Source organism: Macrobrachium nipponense, chromosome 8 (genome assembly GCF_015104395.2).
Source record: "Macrobrachium nipponense isolate FS-2020 chromosome 8, ASM1510439v2, whole genome shotgun sequence".
NCBI lineage: Eukaryota > Metazoa > Arthropoda > Malacostraca > Decapoda > Palaemonidae > Macrobrachium > Macrobrachium nipponense.
In genome coordinates this window covers 81,164,482-81,186,997 of record NC_087203.1, presented here as the reverse complement: position 1 = coordinate 81,186,997, position 22,516 = coordinate 81,164,482, and the positions used below count along the sequence as shown (strand labels likewise).

General features: G+C 35.2%; 1 pseudogene; it reads left to right on the top strand.

Moving 5' to 3' along the window:
• Positions 1–20,442, top strand: part of LOC135223140 (uncharacterized) — a 138,403-nt pseudogene extending 117,961 nt beyond the window's left edge.
• The last annotated feature ends 2,074 nt before the right edge of the window (positions 20,443–22,516 follow it).

Here is a 22,516-nt window from a genome sequence, read left to right as displayed (position 1 = left end):
TTGCAATATGGAGAGGAACCAATACGTCCTATTATTAATATCATAAATGCCATTGTAGGTGTATGGACATATTCATTCCATTATTAGTTTTAGAAAGACATGGTGGGTGGTAGAACTAATACATGTTATTATTTTCAAAAAAAGAACTTCACACGGTCAGGGATATTTTAATCTATATTGAAAACCTGATTGCCCAGAACATTGTAATCTGCGTTTGGGGAAAAACTGCAATTTTGTTCATGATCGAGAGCGACGGTTTTTTCTTTATTTGTTGGTGGGAGTGTCTTTACTAAAGTGGAATTAAGCTTGTTTACACATTCTTTATTAGTGTATATGTTTGAGTTTGGATTAGTGTGTGGTTGTGTTCAAGTTTATGCGAACGTGTTTTTGTGTTCCTGTAAGTTTTTGCTGTTTTTTTGGTGTTTTGAGTTTTTACATTTTTTTGTGTTGATGTGAATTTTAACTATTTTTTGTTGTTGCGTTGAGTATACTTGTTTTTTCCTTTTTGATGTGAGTTGTTACTGTGTTTTTGTGTTGCTTAGAGTTTTTACTGTTTTTTTTATGATGATGTTAGTTTCTGCTTTTTTGTGTTACATCAATGTGAGTTTTTGCTGTTTTTTTCTTCGTTGACTTGAATTTTTACTGTTTATTTTTGTGCTGTGCATTTTTGTGTTTCCTTCAATGTTGATTTAAATTTGTGTGTTTGTGTTGAGTTGAGCTTGAATTGTGTGGGTTTTGTGTTGGTGGGAGATTGCTTACGATAATGTTTTAAGAATGAGTAGAATATTATTTTTCCGTGCAAGTTCCTATGGCGTATAAATCATCATTTGGCAAGAAACACAACTTGTAAGGTACCTCGTTTATGAAAGTTATGATAATCTAAGTGTCCCCAGTGGTCATTTATCTTTATCTTACTTTTCTCTCTCTCTCTCTCTCTCTCTCTCTCTCTCTCTCTCTCTCTCTCTCTCTCTCTCTCTCTCTCTCTCTCTCACTCAGATATTCACCTATAACGTTAGATATGCTTTGAATTTGAGATTGAAATAACCAGCTAAAGTTTACGTTGAATCCTCGTATAATTCAGTGAGAAAGAGAGAGAGGAGATAGTGAGAGAAGAAAGAGAGAGAGAGAGACGAGGAGAGAGAGAAGAGAGGACATGGATATATATATATATATATATATACATATATATATATATATATATATATATATATATATATATATATATATATATATGTGTGTGTTGTGTGTGTGTGTGTGTGTGTGTGTGTATGCATGTGTGTGTTTTGTTGCCATATGTATATTATACATAAATTTGTGTTTATTGGTCAGCCAAATTTACCGGGGAACTTTACAGGCAATATTAGTTTTCATATTTTATCTTTTGACAAAAATAAATAAATAAATAAAAAAAATCGCTCATTAACAGGGATTGACCTCCACTGACAAACTGCGTTATTTTTAATTTTTCACTTCACTTATTTGAAAACAAAATAGAAGAAAACGTCTTTGTTGAGAATGACGCACGCGTCGGCTGTTTCTTAAGAATTTCTAATGATTTTTCTACCAAGCTATAAATTCATAAGACTGACATCTTTATCGCGAATGCTTAGCGTCCATATTTTGTGGTCTCATTCGCTGAGGGTGTTGGTTCCCCTTAAAGTGGATATTGGTAACCCATAGCCAACGATTTCGTAACTGTAGTTTGCCAGGCTACGATGATGGAACCTTCGGTCTCGCCGGCCGCAGTTAAATCTGCCTCCTCAGATCTCGTATAGGCATGCGTACTAAAAGGCCTCATTGTGATGGTCATTGGTTTAGATTTAATCTTTAGAAAATGGTCATTGACTGAATGAATGAATGAGGGATCAGGGATCATGATAGTAGTACTTCAATAGTATTTGGAAAGGGGCCTAAGGGGAGTTGGGGAGTCAGTGCGTCTGTCTACCTGCTGAGTCATCAATATCCACTTCCTTGCACTTCCAGCTGTCACGTGGATGGAGAGGGGCTGGGGCGCTGACCATGCACATTTCGGTTTAATCTACTAGACTTTGTGCTTAAGCTCGGTGGGTTTAGCTCTTCTTCTCATCAGCAGCCTTTAAACACATAGAAAATCTTTTTCTCGACTGTTGGATGCATACAAAGTGTAGTAACGCTTCGTTGCGTCTGGCCGTCAGGGTTAATTGCCTGGTTTGGCCGTTCTTGTATTTAATTATAAACATCTGACATCCTTTCTTTCTTTCCCTCCTGTCGCTTATGTCTTAGCCGATTTTGTGGCCGTTTGCCAATTGGAAATTTTCTTTTTTAACTTTCCAGTTCTGTGTCACCTGTATCTTGCAATATGGTACGCGTAGACTATCCAAGAAGTTGTCCTTCATTTAATCTTGACTATCACTGCACTGACGACTGTGTCTGTTATTCTGTCTACTTGTGTCTTCTTCCGTCCACCATCCTCTCAAGAATGGAGATTGAAAGAATGACTTGAAAAGAGTATTCCGCAGATACAGTAATTGTTATAGAATGCAAATAATAGTGCTGGAGCTTAATTTACTCAGATAAGTTATTAATACGGTTTTTGAATATTGCATAATTATATTATTATCTCGCGTCAGTTGGTTTCTGTTCATAGTGCAGATATTAAAGGTTTTGTTCAAACGCAATACACGTTTAGACACGTTTCATGCCCTTACCATACAAAAATAAGGGGATGATTTATGAGTGGTAACTGATTTTCATTCGCTGTAAGTGAGCAGGAGAAATTAGTATTATGAGATCGTTCAAGTAACAAAAAAGCTGAATCACATAGAATTAAAAAACTCAATATCGCATAAGTAAAAAAAAAAAAAAAAAAACTTCTATCACGAGATAAAGAAAAAACTTGTTACTTTTCAGAAAGAAGTAGAAACGGATTTTTCAATATTATTATTATAAAGAATCCGCAAGCAGCTTCGAACCATCACAGCACAGACTGACTTAAAAGTGAAATACTCGCTAAACTAGAATATGGCTGAAGGTAAATGTCCTTTTGGTTTTACTGCAGGTGTTCTCTCTAAATGAATAATCTCTTTAATTAGTTACTGTAATTTTTGGCTTACTGAACGAACCGCGTATTGCATACGATGCATTGAAGTTTAGCTCTAAATTCTCCTTGCCGTATTTTTTTACCTCATTAATTCAAAGAAAACGATTGCTCTCCGCTTTTCATGGGTGACTGTTGTGTAAGCGCAGCCCTTGACTTACGTTCTTGACAGTTTTTCATCCTCAAATCTAATAATATAATTCGTGGTTGAAAGTGGAAATTACATTTCTTATTCTTTAGGAATAGGCGCTTTGTGTCCGTTTCTGTTAACTTGTTTAGGGAAACAGGAAACTTTTTCAATCTTTAGGGAAACAGGAAACTTTTTCATTTTATCTTAACAGTAGTTCAGTGTTTCTTCGAATTTAGTCAAATCATCTTCACTGCTCAAGTACGAAATAAATACGGTTTTTTAATATAGGGCTATTTGTTATTGTGAGAACTGAGCTTGGTGTCTTTGACCTAACTTTGACAAAAATAATTACGCGATGAATAATTTCCAGGATTACAGTCCATTGGCGTTTTACGATCCGAATTACTAAGCACTTAGCCTATTAGTTAGCAGTACACTTACTTTTATTTCGCACTATTGTCCGTGTTGAGTATAAAAATAAACTTCAAGACCTAATATTGTAAGATCTTTCTCTCTCTCACAGCGTATACATATATACAAACATACACACTCGCATATGGTTATATGCGCTACATAAGTTTAATTCCTCTGGTACATTAAAAATTATATCAAATATAACGGGATACTATGTAATCTTTGTTTAAATTAAAGAAAGAAACTGTGGTCGAAAGAGCGCGCTTCCAAAACATTAATTCAACCACGAAAGCAAAGGACAAATAATGTGACGGATACGTAGGAAATCAGAGTGGACAAAAGAGCTCTTAAGGTGATAGGTAATAAGGACGCTAATTGTTACATATTAGCTGCCTGATGGTGCCATCGGTATAACGCCATGGAGGACGTGGAGGAGAAATATGGTGGAGGGAGGTGGGTTAATGCTATGTGTGGGGGGTGGGGGGAGGTGGTAAAAAACACAAAGGTTTTAATGGGAAGAGAATGGTAGCAAGAAAAATGAGTGAAGTGAAGGTTAGTGGGAAATTCATTGAAGGAACGGGAAAATGGGAGTGGCATGGGGTAGGGGGCCCAAGGGAAAGGGGGCCGGGGCCGAAGCAAGGAAGAGGAGCAGCTCCTTTAGAGGAGAAATTACCAAAGATAAAGGGTGGAAAATTGACGGTGAATTGGCGGGGAGGAGAACGCGGATACTTTATAGGCTGGCTTCATTGCCATAAATTGTAAAGGAATTAGATTTATAGAGGCTCTCTCTCTCTCTCTCTCTCTCTCTCTCTCTCTCTCTCTCTCTCTCTCTCTCTCTGTAAGTATAATCTAAGGAGAAAATTAGCTGTATTTTAGTATTTTGAATAATTAACGTTTCAAAATTTTCTTCTTCCTGCATAATGAATGCATGGAATTGATTGTGTTCATGATTTACAGGTGTGTAATATTATATTTTATATATATTATTATAATATATAATACTATAGAATATATATATGTATATATCATTTTCGGTGATCATTAAGACCTTCTACTTATTGTTACCCTTTCCCCGCCCCTTCATACTTGGATGTACCAGGGTGCTTTTCCAGTGTACAGCAGTGGCTTTAAATCTGATGCTGTCATGGGTCTTGAAGCTACTGTCTCCGATACTGAGCGCAGTGGTTCTTTACGCTGCGTGTCATGATTTTTTTTACTGCAGAATTGTATACAATTTTATTAGTTTTGAAAGAAGTTTTACCTTATGACAGGAGAACTATAATTTTTAGTGATATTCTGAGCGTAATGAAATCTCAGGAAAATTGTCTTACAGTTTTCGAATGGGTACTTTTATCTAATCATGGTATGGACATTTAAATCGCCGTTTAGAGACTTTTTCCAAGCAGTCCGAATTGGAAGTAAAGGAAGCCTGATAAATCTCAAGGGAAAGTTGGTTTGATGGCAACATGAAAATGTTGGAAATTCGTAAGTTAGCTCTCCTATGACTTTACAGTAATAGGCCTATGAGATGAGACACTTCCTTTTATCGTCTGAGGTTTGGAAACACGAGTTTAACTCATGAGTATTTTACGAATATGTTTTTTTGGTGCCAGTGACCTTTGTTGTCGTGACACTAGGTAATTTATTGTTACGTCTGTCAAACAGAGATTCCTTCTCCTAGTGGCTTACTCAGTAGTTCCTTCGAAGAATGTTTTCGTTTCGAGTAAAAGGGGAGCAACGGAGTCGAATAGAACGGGTGCGCTATTGAGAATCTGACTTTATATTCATTTGAGAACGCTGGGGATTTTTCACAAACAAAGGCCATATATTTGGATCCACGAGGAATCCAGTGTGACTACCTCTGTGAATACTTGCGCTTCGACGCCCTTTGCTCCTCGGTACCTGAATTGACCTTTTAAGAGTCCAAAACAGTCTGCGCATACACTGTAACCCTCTTTGGAATTATGTAGGTGAGGTTATCAAGCAGGGGCGTTTTTTTTTTAATTAAAACTTTGGTCACATGTTCCTATTGCCTTGCCATTATCAATTGTTCAAGTCAGATTTCTTGCATATAGAATCATTATTTATGACTTGGGGATCGTTTATTTTTACTTACTTTATAGTTCTTTCATATTGATTAAGGATTTTTATATCCCATCGTTGTGTGACACCCATTTTACTCGCATGAAAGTTTGATGTAGCTACCTGCGACACAGATTTCTTTGGATATTTTTGTTTTTTCTAAGCTTTCCTAATTGGGAATGTTTTCAGATGCGTACAGTACCGTAATTTACTTACACCTTTGCCTGCCATCCCATCGCATTCCCTTAGGTACAGTTCATCTTGGATATGTACTGATTTCCTGGAACCATAAATGCTGACCATTTCCGAAAGTCACTGTCTTAATGCATTTCTAAGCGATCACAATGATTATATTTCCTTTTAGATGGTAATGGTTCAATATATTTGTGTACATTAAGAGTTAAACTGACTTTGGGATTTTTATATACTTAAATTTATATATGCATACGTATATACATATGTATATATACATAGATATGTACGTTATATGATATATATATATATATATATATATATATATATATATATATATATATATATATATATACACACACACACACACACACACACACACACACACAAGCAAGCATACGCATTTTTGGCAATGGGTTACAATTTACGCGCAGAGGTAAAAATTTCAGTTCATAACCACATCGTTGCTTTCTGCTCTTCGAATCCAGAGAGAGAGAGAGAGAGAGAGAGAGAGAAGAGAGAGAGAGAGAGAGAGAGAGAGAGAGAGAGAATGATTATTAAGCACTTTTTCCTCCATACATGAATTTAAATTACCCTTCCTGTCTCTTCAAGACCTCATGAAACAGCTTCCATTTTTATGGGCGGAAAGTTGCATGAGACATAACGATGCCAAGAAGATTTTCATTGAAAGTATGCGAGATTTGGACATAAGCGCCCGCGCGCGCACACACACACACACACACACACATACACTTTCTGGTTTCCACTTGCATTTTTTAGTATAGATGAAGTTGTTTGTCTGATTTGCTTAATTTCACCATGGTTAAGTTTATCTATAGTTCTTTCTATATTTGACTAAAGTAGAATAAAAAATAGAGAACTAGTAATAGAAAAATCAATAGCAATAACGAAAGTGAAAAAGCTAACAATAGAAAGAGCAGAAAATACTTGGTGAACTATCTGGCGCAAATGAATGCTGGGAAAAATTCTGTTAATGGCTTAATCCTTGCTTCAGCAATTGGCGGATGTAAGTGACAGAAACTGCATTTTTGTTCAATATGAAATTATTTATTTTTGTATTTTATTTGTTCGTGCGTTCTATCTTCATCATTATAATGATGATAAGGAGGTAAATTCAAATAAATGTGAGACCTTCACGCAGTTAAGATATTGCTATTATGAAAAAGTAAAAAAAAAAAAAGATCAACAGTAATTGCTGTGATAATTCACGATATGTTCTCGTATCAAGGCAGACTTTTGGTAAAGAAAACGATGTGATAAGCGATATTAGAGGCAAGATATATTCTTTGATTGCTCTTCGTTTCAAAGGAGCGAGCGACCGCACAGCACCACCAATCACTCTCATCAAAGACGGATCGGTCGCTTGGAGAAAGATTTGAAGATTCTAAGGCCTCAGTGGCTCCCGAAATTGATGGATTCCATGAAGAGGAGAGACATTCGTGTTTGAGCGAAATGCTTTCGATATAAGTCGTTCGCTCTCGTTCTCGGTTGGCCTTTTGGTGAATTTGTAAGGTGCGATTTAGGTAAATTTGTAGTATATATATATATATATATATATATATATATATATATATATATATATATATATATATATATAATATATATATATAGGCACATTTATAGTAACATAAACATTATATAGACATAAACAATTATAACAACATACAAAATCAACGTAAGAAGACGAGTAAAACCAGGACTTTGAACAATTGCTTTCGTAGTTTATTCTACATTTTCAAGTTCACACCGAAAATAAAATACGAAAGTACTTGTTCAAAGTCCCGGTTTTCTCTCACCGTCTTACGTGTATTTTGTGATATTCTCAAGCACGTGTTTCTTCTTGCTACATTGAATAAGAATAATAACATAAAATATTTTTATCGATTTCACATAATTGATTTTAATATCAAAGAGCCTTGATTCTTTGAAGAATGTTGAATTGTTGTTTACTAGATAAGTGGAAATATTAAATGACACATATACGTATTTGTTTCTGATTTCTTCCAAGGTTTTATATCCGCAAACAAGTTGAGAAGATGCCATGTTCGTCCGGGCGGTAATCTTATGAGGGATCCTTTTATGTAAGGCATATTTAAGTATTTACTAGCTATGCTTCTTAGGTTCGTGCATTCATCAATAATCATTATTGCTATGTTGATGGACTTGGTAGAGAAGTTGCCGCTTATATGGAGCACTTACTGAATAACGAGATTAGATTAAAAAGAAAATACTCATTAATAGTGCTGAATCGGTCACGAATCATGAAAAACATCATTTGTGAAAAAAATGCCTGTAACAAAACACGCAAAATAAGTCAGATATTAAGTAAAAGAACATAATGTGAAGCATTAAGAAATGTGGCGTTTCTTTCCATCTGCCCTAGCCTGTTGCTTCCTCTCCCCCACAGACCCCCCCCCCCCTTTCCCTCCCTCGTTCCCTCCCCAATTTCTCCACCCCCTCCTTCACGTGAGATGTGAAAGGGAAGAGAACGCTATTCAGCTGCTTCCATAAATGTCCTAATATTTCTCGTGACATCGGCGGTTGGGAAGCATTCATTCCTGCGGAAGGATTTCATTTGCCAGCGGAGAACATGCTCTGTCGACAAGTATTCTCAAGTATGGCGTTAATGTTATTTATTTTATGCGCGTTGTCTCGTTTGGTGTGAAGCCTAATGTGGAGATAGCGTTGTTTCTAGTTTATATTTTTGTTTATTTTATAGTTTTTTATTAACAATCTCTTTCTTTCTCTCTATTTCCTTCTAGTGATCGTTCGTTCATGTATACCTGCATGTACACGCAAGTGTTGAAGAATATATATATATATATATATGTGTGTGTGTGTGTGTGTGCATATGTGTGTGTCTTTGTGTGTATGTGTGTGTGTGTTCAGAAAAATCAAGCTGCACTTAATCATTATGCTTCAGAGTGTAAGTTATTTCCAAGATACAGTGAATTCGATAAATTCAGTATTTGTGAATACAAAAAGTAATGCGCGTATAAATGACAGAAATTCATATTATATATATATATATATATATATATATATACATACACAACGGTTTGTATGATGTTATTGGGATGAGATTGCGAGCTATATGCGCTCTCTAGCTCTACTGGAAACCCACTACAATTGATAAGCAGCGTAGTACCTTTTTCTCTCTTGAATAATTGAAAATTACAGTTGCTTTATTACACCAAATGCGCAAAGCCGTTTAATATATATGCTAATAACGGACATTCCACCATCATCAGATTGTATCTGAATGGAAACAAAATAACCTCTGTCCATCCCTTGGCGAGTGATTTATTTTATCATGATTTAATGTGAAATTTGACTCATGTCAGTCGTGGCGTCCATGTAATACCGAGAAATAGCGGATACGCAGCTGAAATTGGCCTTGGCTCTAAGTGGTGTTGCAACGTTGGCTGTTGACAAGCGTTGTCGATGATCTGTCATTAATGGACGGTTTATTGAGAGGGCTGCTGCAGCTGCTGTTAATGTTACTGTTATTATTGCTGTACTTGTTTTCGCTTTTTTTCTTGCTTCCATCCAGAATGGTTGGATATAGTCATCAGCTATGTCATTCCAGTTTAGTATACGTTAATTTTTTCATTATGGATTGCACCATCGCATTCCCTTATCTCTTTGTGAAGGATAGTTTTATCAATGAGATCGTAGAAAAGTCATTTATGTCGGTCGCGTCGATGACCATGGTGGTTGTGATGTCAGTTAGTAATATCAGATCGATTAACCGTTATATTGGCTTTACTTTCAATTTCATTAGCATGTGTTGTTGTTATCTGCTATATCAACACGTCATGAAAATGAATGTGTGATGTTGGAACAACTAATTAAAATTATATTTCGAGTTGGCGTTGCAAAGCAATGTGATCTCCATGGCAGCAATATATCTCACTGGCGTTATGTGTTTTATAAATTAATGATGGTTTAAGGCATCTCTCTCTCTCTCTCTCTCTCTCTCTCTCTCTCTCTCTCTCGTTCCATTTAGTTTAGTGTTCAAGAATATCAAAATGAATTGTTATATATATATATATATATATATATATATATATATATATATAGTATATGTACATAAATACATACATTCATATACATATTCATATATACACGTGGACATGCATAGATAAATTCACCATGGCTCTCTCTCTCTCTCTCTCTCTCTCTCTCATAGTTGGAGCACATCCCTTGCGTAATAACAGAGCGTAACGATGTATTCCAATTTTTACGGCCGGATACCGGAGCCATCTCATCAGTGCTATGGCAAATTTGCTGCTTAATCCTCTTAGCGATGATTGGTAATGCGTTTCGGGTTTTGGAGTTGTTAAGCTTCCGAAATATAACGGCATATTTCATGGCGACTGAAAGATGGGTCGTTCTTTACCACATTCCGAGAGGTTTTACCCTCCCCCCCTTTTTTTTCTTTATTAGAGCGCTTTATCACGTCATTCTTTGTGTGTGTTGCGGGTTATTAAGAAATCATATTCTTGCTGATTATTTGGAATCATATGCGGTTATTGAATTAGGAAGCTTATAATAAAGAATAATTTTCTGGGGTACACTGTATCATAAAAAAAGTTATATTTTTACAGGTGTAATCTACCTAGAAAACGGATTTTACACTTTGATGTCGGTAGAAATATTGCATTCTGGGGATTAAGTTGAAAATATTGTGTAATTATGTGTAAATTACCTAGCTAAAATGATATTGTTCATTGGTATAATGCAACGAATTGCCGTATTGTATTTGAGTGTAACAATAAATTATTTTGTCAAAGAAAGTGTCATAACGGGAAATTTTGTCCTAACGGTCTGAGAGTTGTTTTCACATAACATTCTGGAAGGTTTTCTCTCCAACTAAAGCTGTTGTAAGCTTTGAAGCTTTCAATTGTGAAAATAGATAGCTGCCTTCCTGACTGTGAATCCATATAAGCATTTTTCAGGCATTCAAATATTTTTGTAAAATATGTTTGTGATTTGTTCCATTGCTTTATAGGTACGATGTTACCTCCTGCGACGTCCTTAATGTCGGCGTCGCCGTCCGTACACCTTAGGTCAAAGTTTTTCAAGTTATTAAAGGTCACTTTAAGAATCAATAAGAACCAGAGCGATGAAAACTATATGTTGTCAGAAGACATGAGTGCTCGGTGGTTGAGTGAAAATTCCTTAAAACCAACAAATAGATTTTTTCTTGAAAATTCCCTTAAATAAAAAAGATAAACTTTTCTATGATTACCTTTGACCTTTGACCTTGCGTGAAAGTCAAAGGTAATCTAACTTTGACTTTTGACCTTGCGTGAGGGTCAAGGGTCATCATAGAAAAGTTTATTTTTTGGATTTAGGGAATTTTCAAGAAAAGTCATTTGCGGTTTTAAGGAATTTTCACTCAACCTACGAGCACTCAGGTATTCTGACAACATAAAGTTTTTATCGCTCTGGTTCTTATTGGTACTGCTATAGGAACCAATAATTTTGGTATCTGTAAATACTGAGCAAATGAGATTGGCTGAATGTCCAACAAAAAACTGTAGGTTTTGATTTCTGTTTCTTCTTAGGAGGCTAGATGTATTAATTATCCTTGCACGTTATCTTGCCCATGGATAAAACAAATAAGGATTTTTATATTGGTAAGACAACTAACACACACACACACATTATATACGTATATATATGTGTGTTTGGGCGTCAATTTTTAATAATCCCAATGCGGTCTTAACTTCTCGATTTCTTCACATTTAGAAACACTTGTCACTTTACTACTCATCCTAAATACAAGTGAAGACAGAAATGATATTCTGATACCTGTTAGAGATTCGAACTCGCATCCGAGATATCAGAATGAGGTAACGTTATTCTCCTGGCCACGAGGTATAAAACACACACACACACACACGCATTCCTTTCCATATTGTCATTTGTAATTCAGATCCATACATTTAACCAGTCAAGGATGTACCCAAAGAAGCCATATATTATAAAACTCAGAATGGATATTAGTGATGTTAGTGCCTTGTCAAAGCCAGCATCCAGGACTCAGCCGTTTTCTATGGAGACCTCTTCCGCTTACCTCGATCGAGGGATTACTGTGATAAAGAATGCAAGGGATTCTTTCATCTCCCTATCGACTGATTGGCTCTCCATCATTATATATAGTTTAATATAATGTATATATATGATATATGATATACATAATATATGTATATATATTTTATATACATGAATATTATAAATTACCTGTAAATAACTTTTTTTCATTTAAATTCACCCTTTCATAAAGTTCAATCCTCAGACATTATCGAGATCGTAACCCCGTCCCATCAATACTTTGATCATTATGAACACTTCCTCCAACTCTCCTGTTTATGTTTCTAGACCTGGGAAGTTTCCTCATTAAATTATAGTCTAAAGAGAAATTTGTGAAGTTTGTGAAATTTCTCGCTGGCACGTTTTCCTCCTTGTTGTGAGGATCTTTGTGTCTTGCAGGCTCTAGGTGTAGCTATTTATTTTACGGGAGCTTTCTTTATTAGGGGATATTTTCCTCCCGGGTGTGTCTCATTTTCAAATAATACATAGAAACTAAGGCTGGAGACATAGGCACATTTAGTGTGAGAGACTAAATTATTAACTAAATTTTTCAGCACTTTATAGTAATCAGACATAATTTTAATGGCCCTTCTTTATTGTTCGGGGGCCATCTAGTTATTTATTAACGTTCATATCTGTCTATCCTCCCGCGAAGGTTGAGTTTTTCCAAGTAAAAATTTTCGGATTATACGAGAATTCGTCTTTGTCGTGAATACTTTACAAATGAAACTGATGTTTAGAATGAGGTCAGTGTCAAAGTTAAGGTCACATACAGAGATGTCTATAAATTAGATAGGAATTTTTCAGCGCTAGGTTTATTGCATTTTACGAACACTACTCGTTACATTCGAGATTTATGTATTTTGGGTTTAAGATGAACATACAGGTTGAGGGAACTATATCAACTATCTAGGTATCAGTTATGCTTATTCTTGATTTTGTAATACATTTCGCAAGAATATGGACTTCTAGTATTAATTTTAAAAATTCATTTTGAACATAAATAACATCAAGTGCCTGAAAATTCATCATCAGAGTTACCTTAACTACCCACATCACGTTTTACTATAATGAATAAAAGTCGATACCAAGAAGCTGTCATTGTAATTGTGAAATAGGCAGTTAGGATTAAAACTGCTTGTATAACAGATCTATCTATTTTCACAACATGAAAATAATGTTATATAGTTAATGCAACTTCTGATCATCATATCTAACCTTTGTGGCAGTACGGCAGTGATAAAGTGGATGCATGTTTATTGTTCATTATGTTGCAGCTGACAATATGTACGTGAAAGTGGGGATGGAAATCCGTTGAGTTTATCATAATTTTTCAATGATTGTCGCTTTTAATGACCAATCAACCAGGCTAATTACATAGAAATAAATATTGAACAATTTGCATATGGTATTTTGCTCTCTCTGCTAAAAAGAAACAACTTTAATATATGATTATGGGCTTAACCACTTCATATTTGAGGGATACATTGGGTGAAAGTGTTCGTATGTGCTTGTTAGTGTATGATGCTCTCAACATTTAGGAATTTCGGGACCCTTGCGAATGCATTGATATGCCACATTATGGAACGTAGAGCTGCATTTGTGTTCAGTGAAATAGCAGGAGAACGCTTTCACTTTCATTATAATGACAAGAATATGTGTTACGTATTATTTCAGGATTATGCAGCCAGGTCTTGCAATGGACATTTCAAGTCATGTACACTGAGAGGTTTATTTTTAATGCTCAGTATCATACTTGGAAGCGGCTTTAGGTTTAAACTTAATGTAGTTTTCATGACGTCATTTATTATGACTTATATGTGATTTTTTATCATTATGAATAATGCTACTTACGATGAAGTGGGCAGATGAGAGAGAGAGAGAGAGAGAGAGAGAGAGAGAGAGAGAGAGAGAGAGAGAGAGAGTCCGTAAATAAGCTAAGAGCAGGGGGTCAGAGGAGGGTAGTATATGGTGACTGGAAGATGAACAGTCCAGCGGATAGTCAATAAAGGGGTATGAAGTCGATAAGTTTATTTATAGACGAGCCAACCTTGGCAATGGTCTCCTGTTATATTGCTTGTCTGTTGTTCTCACGGGAGTTCAGAGTATACTCAATTTTTTTTTCTTTAGCTGGAAGTCTGCCTTTCAGAGATTTGTATCCTTTCTGGATAGCATAGAAAACAATGTTTCACGAGTATTTTAAAGATATTCTGTAATAGAGAGAGAGAGAGAGAGAGAGAGAGAGAGAGAGAGAGAGAGAGAGAGAGAGAGATGCTATGTCTGTTTTTCCTCTTGCTTCTTTCCCTTTAGTTCTCTTCCCCTAGGTTATCCTTTTACACATCTCTCTTTTTGTAAACTTTCAGACATTAAACTTGCAAGTTCTAATACAAATCAGGAGGGAATATGAATGAAAATTTTAGATTTTTAGATTATTGTTTTATTGTCGTTACCTTTATGGAGTATGTGAAAAATATCTCATTTGTGCATACAAGCACAAACGTACGCACGCACACATACTGTAATTTAATCAAGATTAAGTACTCATGACCTATATTTTTAACATTTAATCTGTAGCCTACATGATTATATTCCAGAGTGTAGAGGATAGAGTAACGTTAACAGTTTGAAGTGTTATTATGTGATTTCCCAATCAGCAATGATTACCAGCTCTTGAAATCAAAACTCTTAAGCAGACTGTTAGAGAAGTGAAAATTTTTCTATTTACAATACTGAATTTATGGCAATTATTAAGTAAGTATTGATTTACTTACTTAGAACAAACTTTGACCTCAGAGAATTAATACTGGTAACTCAATCGTGTTGTAAAATAAAACAACAACAACAACAACAACAACAACAACAACAACAACAACAACAACAACAACAACAACAACAACAACAACAACAACAACAACAACAACAACAACAACATAATAATAATAAAATAATAATAATAATAATAATAATAATAATAATAATAATAATAATAATAATAATAATAATAATAATAATAATAAAAATAATAATAATAATAATAATCCAGTCATTTGGTTATTTAGAAATCAGTGAAAGTGTTGCATCTTTATGACTGACGTAATCGTATATAAGAAAAATGGCAAAGAAAACTTCGTGGAGTCATGTTTCCTCTTCAGAATGTTCAAGAATTTAATTTTCCTACTCGGCAGTGTGGAGTAGCTTTTTCACAAAGAGGGTTTGAATTCAGAGAAAGGGAGCAAAAAGGTTAGTTCTCTCTATGATTGCAGGGGTAGAACAGGCATTTTTTTCTTATTTCTTCTGGATACAACTATCATTATAATTCCAAGATTTTTATTTATACGAATATTTCACACACACACACACACACAAAAAAACCATAGACAGTAGATATACATATATGTATATAGATATATTATATATTATATATATATATACAAATATAGATAATATATATAATATATAATATACAATATATATATATATATATATATATAGATATATATATTAATATATATATAATATATATATATATATATGGGTGAGTGTGTGTGTGTGTGTGTGTGTGTGTGTGTGTAATATTCGCATAAATAAGATTCTTTCAATTATAATGATAGCGTATCCGGATAAAATTAAAAATGACTACCTTTTCTAATGCAGCTCTAAATATATATATATATATATATATATATATATATATAATATATATATATATATATATATATACACAATATATACGCCATTTATAAATACACAAACACATTTATATATATAGGTATAGTATATAGTATATTATATATACATATATATATATATATATATATATAGATATATATATATACATATATATATATATATATATATATATAGTATGTAAATTGAAATTTCATGTTGGTGCACAATGGAAAGGTAGTGGTTTTACGATGAATATGAATACAAGGAAAGTGTTTTTGATGTAGTTGTTTTTCTTAAAAAAAAAAAAAAAAAAAAAAAAGAAAAAAAGAAAAAAGAACTACCTACTGAAATTATTACCTTTTTAGTTCCCCGTTGCAACAACAGGCAAGAATGTGTAAAGCCGCTTCTTTCCAAAGAATAATTATGCAAACACAGCTGTTCCCTCGGCAGGTAGCCGCTGCTGAAGGGCGTTGTTCAGCGGCTCCCTGAAGATGTCCTTCAGGCTTCAGGAGTCGTCCTTCAATCCCTCTGAAGTCGTCCTTCGGAGGAGTTGGAAGATGATGAAAAGACTACTGGAGTATCGCTTTGATCCTGGGATTGTTCGGTGGGGATTCTTTGGGGGGAGGAGGGTGGGGGGGAAGGCGTCTCTCCTCTCATGCATTTTGTGCATTCTCCTAACTGAGACACTTAGGTTACTCTTGATCGCATGTGAATTTTGTTCTTTTGCGATTTTCTCTTTAATTAGATTATTTATTATTGAAATTAGTTAGCTTCATCATCAGTAAGGATGACTCATGAAGGGTGTTTGCTTACTAAGCAGCCCTAAAGAATAGAATGCTCACAAACAGAGAGAGAGAGAGAGAGAGAGAGAGAGAGAGAGAGAGAGAGAGAGAGAGAGAATGCAAAATGACAAGATACATGTAAAAATGAATGAAGATTAGCAATTTAACAACAATGGTTTTTTTTATACTGATGGATATTTAATTCGTCATATTTCGAGAGGGTTTTATTTATTATATCATTGGCAACACAAAATTATAGCCATTTCTATTAATAAATTGGTTATGTATAATAATATATTTTATGAGGCAAGCAGTAGTAAATTTATAAACATACATTTTATTTAAATGTGATTAAAACGTCATCATACACAATTATGATCGTTGTTCTCCACTATTCTTGCTTTTATTTTTTTCATACTCGTATTCCCACCACACCAATGCTACTAGTACTGATATTTATAACTATTATGCTGCTAATTTTATTATTATTTTGATCATATTTGTTCTACAATCCGCTTCGACTACTGTTACTACTAATGTAGATGATGAAAATAATAATGAATATTGGAACATGGGCTGTTGTCACGAACATTTGCTCAGTATAGTGTTAAGATTAACTTTGTAGTCAATGCTTCAAGTTTTACCAACTGTTTTCCATTCAGTTGTTTAGTATCCTGTCCATTTCCAGATAAAGAGTTAGGTATAAATTTAGTTTTTTTTTTTTTTTTTTTTTTTTTTTTTTCTCCATATTCAGAATACTTCAAGGGCCTCCAATGGCAAAAGTAAGTTAAATGTGGCAATATGATACCGTGGACTTTTCCAGTAACGTACTAGTTAAATGATTAAATCGCTGTTTTTTTTCCGACGAATGGTTTTCCATTATAAACAAAATAAAATGGAGAACAATATTATTAGACAGTATTTTGAGCTAAAATGGGTTACAATGAGTCTGGGTAATTTTAGAGTGAATGACTAGTTCAGCGAGAGAATAACTGATGGATAACGGACTTTAGTAACTTTTCATATGCGAAGAAACTACCACAGTATTTTTTTTTATGTAAAACTACATATATTGGGATTACTTATATATATATATATATATATATATATATATATATATATATATATATATATATTAAAATATATATTTATATATTTCAATCGTATTAACAGAGCGAGGACGATATTTTGTTGTATTTAACAAATGCAATGCTAGTCAACGTTATATGTAGTGTATATATATATATATATATATATATATATATATATATATATATATATATATATATATATATACATATATATATATATATATATATATTATATATATATATATGTGTGTGTGTGGTGTGTGTGTGTGTGTGTGTGTGTGTGTGTGTATGAAATTAAAATTCACTTAACTTTTATTTTGACCTGTCTACTGTAGCCTGACGAATTTCGTAATGGTGTTGTAATCTTCGCAATGCCAAACGTGGATGCGCACACATCTTCAAAGTTTTGGCAATATATTTTAGTTTTGATAACACATTTTTATTCGAGGACCTCAGGATATTTACTGAGACCAGCCCTTTTATAATGTTAATGGTCACATTTTACATTTTCACCTCGTAAAAGATTTTCAATTCTTTTACATAAATGACTTGTAATTTTTTTTTTTGTCGAAAACAAATTTGGTATAGATCACAGAAGCTAGCAACAGAGGCCAAGCAAACCTCTCGAGACCCTTATACGATTGAGATGTCGAGTCAAAACAAAATGTCTGCACAAACGCATCAGGATGGAATAGACTGTCGGTTCTTCTTTCATCGAGTAGCTTTTGCAGATCCCTTGACAAATAACTAAGAGATCAGCGAACCCGTCGGAAGATAAGGAGATTTCCTTTGATCCAGGAGGACCTCCTCTAGTTCCTTTTGGGAGCATCAATGGAATGCGTTATGTGATCCCCCTAGTTTCAAGTTTATCTCTTTTGCTCGATTTTCTCAAGTCGTTGTCAGAAAGAAGAGTCAGATGTTGTGTTTGTTGATTTATTATTTCAAAAATATATGTTGCTCATTCTATCGCTAATTCAACTACTACTAACGTCTTATTCTCCCCTTGACAGTACTGACTTCAGGGTGTAACGTACTTTATGATTATTCCTTAAGTTTATAATGATGCACAAATTTACCCACAGAATATCGGAATTATATCATATCCGGGCTTATTTGATGTTCAATTGGGAGTTGACTTCTGATGCCTGAAGGACCTTAATTTGGGGATGAACTTTATTGGCTGGTAGAATTAGCAGACATTATTAGGGGTTGGATATGGTCCACGTTATGTAAATTGTCAAACTATGACTCTGAGTCCACGTTCAGCTTATGGTCCTTGTGCTGGATGACCTAATCTTCCTGTAAGAGGAAAGAGTATCGAAATTTTTTATCCTAAGTATGCAGTTTCTGTCACCATTTCTTCTCGTCATCAGACAACGATACCCTCTCGTCATCATTAGATGTTATCTTTTTAGTATCATGTATATATAAGATATTATATATCCTTTTTCTTTGTTATTATTTATCATTCAAAAATTACTTACTCTCGTCGTGTAAACATATATTGCTAATACCCTGATTTTGTATTTGTTTCAACGATTTCCATAATTGCTTTTACTTATATTTTTCTCGATTTGTATTTTTCCATGGATTTACATTATATATTTCTGATATCTAAACATGAATTTACATTCATTTATTTAATGCATACTATTCTTCATAACAGGACAGTGCATGCTAACCAACTTCTATTTCTTATGTGAAATGCCATCTGCATGGACGCTTTTATGCATGCTTATATTCCAAACCTGTGTCGTCATGTAATAGTACCGTTTGTGTACCAGACAAAATGTGTTTGAAAACTTTCAAAAGCTTCAGTACACAAAGCCTGTTGTCAACATTCGGATAACTAATTTGATCACCAGGTGGACTGACATTGATTGGAAAGCCTCCTACTAAATGATTGCATGTGCAAGACAGGCAGCGTTCTGCTCTCGTCATATCGGAGTGACATTAGTTTGATGCCGTCAACGTTTTTCCGTGAAATTTGAGCGGGATGCATGAGACTCCAGCATGGAATTGGGGCCAAAACTGCGTCCTTCATTCAGAGCATGGCTTATAAACTAGATATGACCTTTCACGGTTAAAATGTGATGCGAGAGGCAACTGCATGAATATGCATGTTAATCATTCGTTTAGTGTAGTTATAAAGCAGAGTTCGTGAACTGACGTTTTCGATACAATTACGAAAAGCACTTTTGGGTGAAAACGTTTATTCATTTTCTTTTTATCGAATTAATCGAAAATGTTTGGTCTCTACGGCATGCAGGCCCAAAGGGCCCGGATGGGCAAGACGGGGCACGACAAGTACACCAACGTGAGCAAGCTGACCCCGAAACGCCGCAGAAAAATGCTGAAGCAGCAGCGAGACCTGCGGGAGAGGCGAAACCTCCGGACGGAGGGGCTCCCGACCGGGGGAGTGACCAACACGAACCCACACAGCCGTGCTCCCTCGCCCAGTTGTGTGCCGACGCCCGGCCGGAGAGGGTCGCCGTCGGTGTGTCTGACTCGCACCTCGAGCAACCTCAGCGATTACGCGCCTGTGTCGCGGGACTGTTCGCGGGAGCGCTCACGGTACCCATCCAGTGAACGTGCGCCCTACGCGGCTAACCTGAATCACGCTAACGCCAACAGCAATTGCCGCAGTGTGCCAAACGGCTTTGCCCACGACTTAGTGGAGTCGCTCTCTTGCCCAACAATAACATCATCAACAACAACAATAACAACAACCACCAGCACCAGCAAGCATCGGGTGGGAACGGCGCTGAGGCTGGTATGGTCACGGCCAGCCTCGAATCTTTGGCCAGACTCTTCTCTTGTGTAGCTGTGAGCAGACCCCGCCCATCCACCCAGCACGCCCATCGACACGCCATGCACGGGTGAGTGTAGTTGTAACTCTCTCTCTCTCTCTCTCTCTCTCTCTCTCTCTCTCTCTCTCTCATCTTGTAGCTCAGATATATGAGTGAATTTAGGTAACCTTGTGACGTGCAGTGATCCCTATTTAATTGAAAAGGATATGATCATCAAATGAAATCATTGCATCCCTCTGACATTTGTAATTTATATTTCTTATTTCCATAAATTTTTTGCTCTTGTTTTTCTATGCAGTGCATGCGTGAGCTCATTAAATATACAGGCTGTATTTGCTATATCTATTTGTATGAAAACTTAACACTGCTTACATTTTCTCTCTCTCTCTCTCTCTCTCTCTCTCTCTCTCTCTCTCTCTCTCTCTCTCTTCATTAATATTTTGTTTCTCTTAACTGTTTGTAAAGTGCATATTGAGAGCAATTATAGAACTTGCAATGTCATCTGATCTTTTAACAAGGTAGTTAGACGTGCATTGTTTATCGCACGTAATGCGTTTTCCATTTGCTTTCATGCATTTTCATGTCAACGCTTGAACCGTCTTTCACCTGCAGTTTCAGGATTGAGAGAGAGAGAGAGAGAGAGAGAGAGAGAGAGAGAGAGAGAGAGAGATACATACATCATCAAGGGGAACTTCTTTTATCAATTTTAGATCTTCAATGAAATTATAGGACCTTTATTTAGCTGGTCAGATTGATATTTACTGTAATATGTTGAACGTTAAAATTTTTTATTATACAGGGAAAACTTCTTCGCCGTTGTCATGTGCTAAAATCGTTTAGCCTTCTCTTAGCCTTCTGTTACATTACCCTTAAAATACACCAAATGTATCCTTATCAAGGGCAAGGAAGGTTATGTCAATTTTAAAGTCTCTCGGTTGTTGTAGATTAATTGTGAACTCCTATCACATAGTGAAACGAGTCTCTCTCTCTCTCTCTCTCTCTCTCTCTCTCTCTCTCTCTCTCTCTCGTCCATTGGCCTTTGACATTTTGCTAAACACCTTTTCCCACTCACTACAGGCCAATCTCTGTGAGATGAGGAAAATTACTTTTCTTTGCATTTTGTAATTACAAGTCTTCAGCTTAAGGTATTTTGTTAATAGTTTGTTCTAAAGTTTAAAAAGAGGATACTCATCTGCATTGAGACACTGTATGGTGTTCTTACGTATATCATTGCTCTTGGGGAAACACGTGCCGACAAGTAAGGTCACGTGCAGGTGGGCGCACGTGGGAAACACCTCGATTGTTACAGGCGGTGTTCGGAAGTCAGACCTTGACAGCTGTTTATTGAATCATTCCGATCATCGAAATCATCCTGCTCTCGTGAACGGTATTTCATATATAAGAAGTTTTTACCAATTAAGAAAATGTATTAACACGTTTGTAGATGGGACAGAAAGTAATTAATATATTACGTTTTTTTAAAATTTATTATTTATGAATGCATTTGCTTATAAAAACGCAAAAATTCAGATTCAGAAGGTGTATCATAATCTTATTTCACCAACACTTTTTCTAATGCAGAGATTAGATTAGTGTACGTTACATACCTCTTTCCTGTAAGAAATTATAATAGATACAGTCGTGCTTAATCACGTGCAAGGAAAAGGGAAATGAAGGAGAGGCAATAGCACACCTTTTCAGGTAATAATTGAACTTTTACTTTTCAGGAAAGTGAAGACTATCGTTTGGTATATTGCTTATGATTTATTGTGCACCTTTATTTCATTCGGTTTATTCAAATACCTATTTATTTTTTGGATATTACCATTTTGGCAGTAATTTATTGTCACTTCTAATATTTTTTGTCATTGTTTAGCTCTCTCACCCAGTTAAGTTGTCGTGACGGAAGATAAAAAAAATATGAAGATTGGAAATCCAAATAAATCAGTTTCATCCAGAGCTAAAGAGGGATTTTAGGTAGATAATAGAATTTTTTATTTGTGTGGATTTTGTATTAGCGTAGGTTTCGGGAAACACAGAGAGAATTCATTTGTCTATCAGCCCAAACGCCTGTCTTCCTAAGCTATATAAAGCATTCATGTTTAGTAAAATTCCTCTTTAGCTTTGGATTAAAATAACTTATTTGA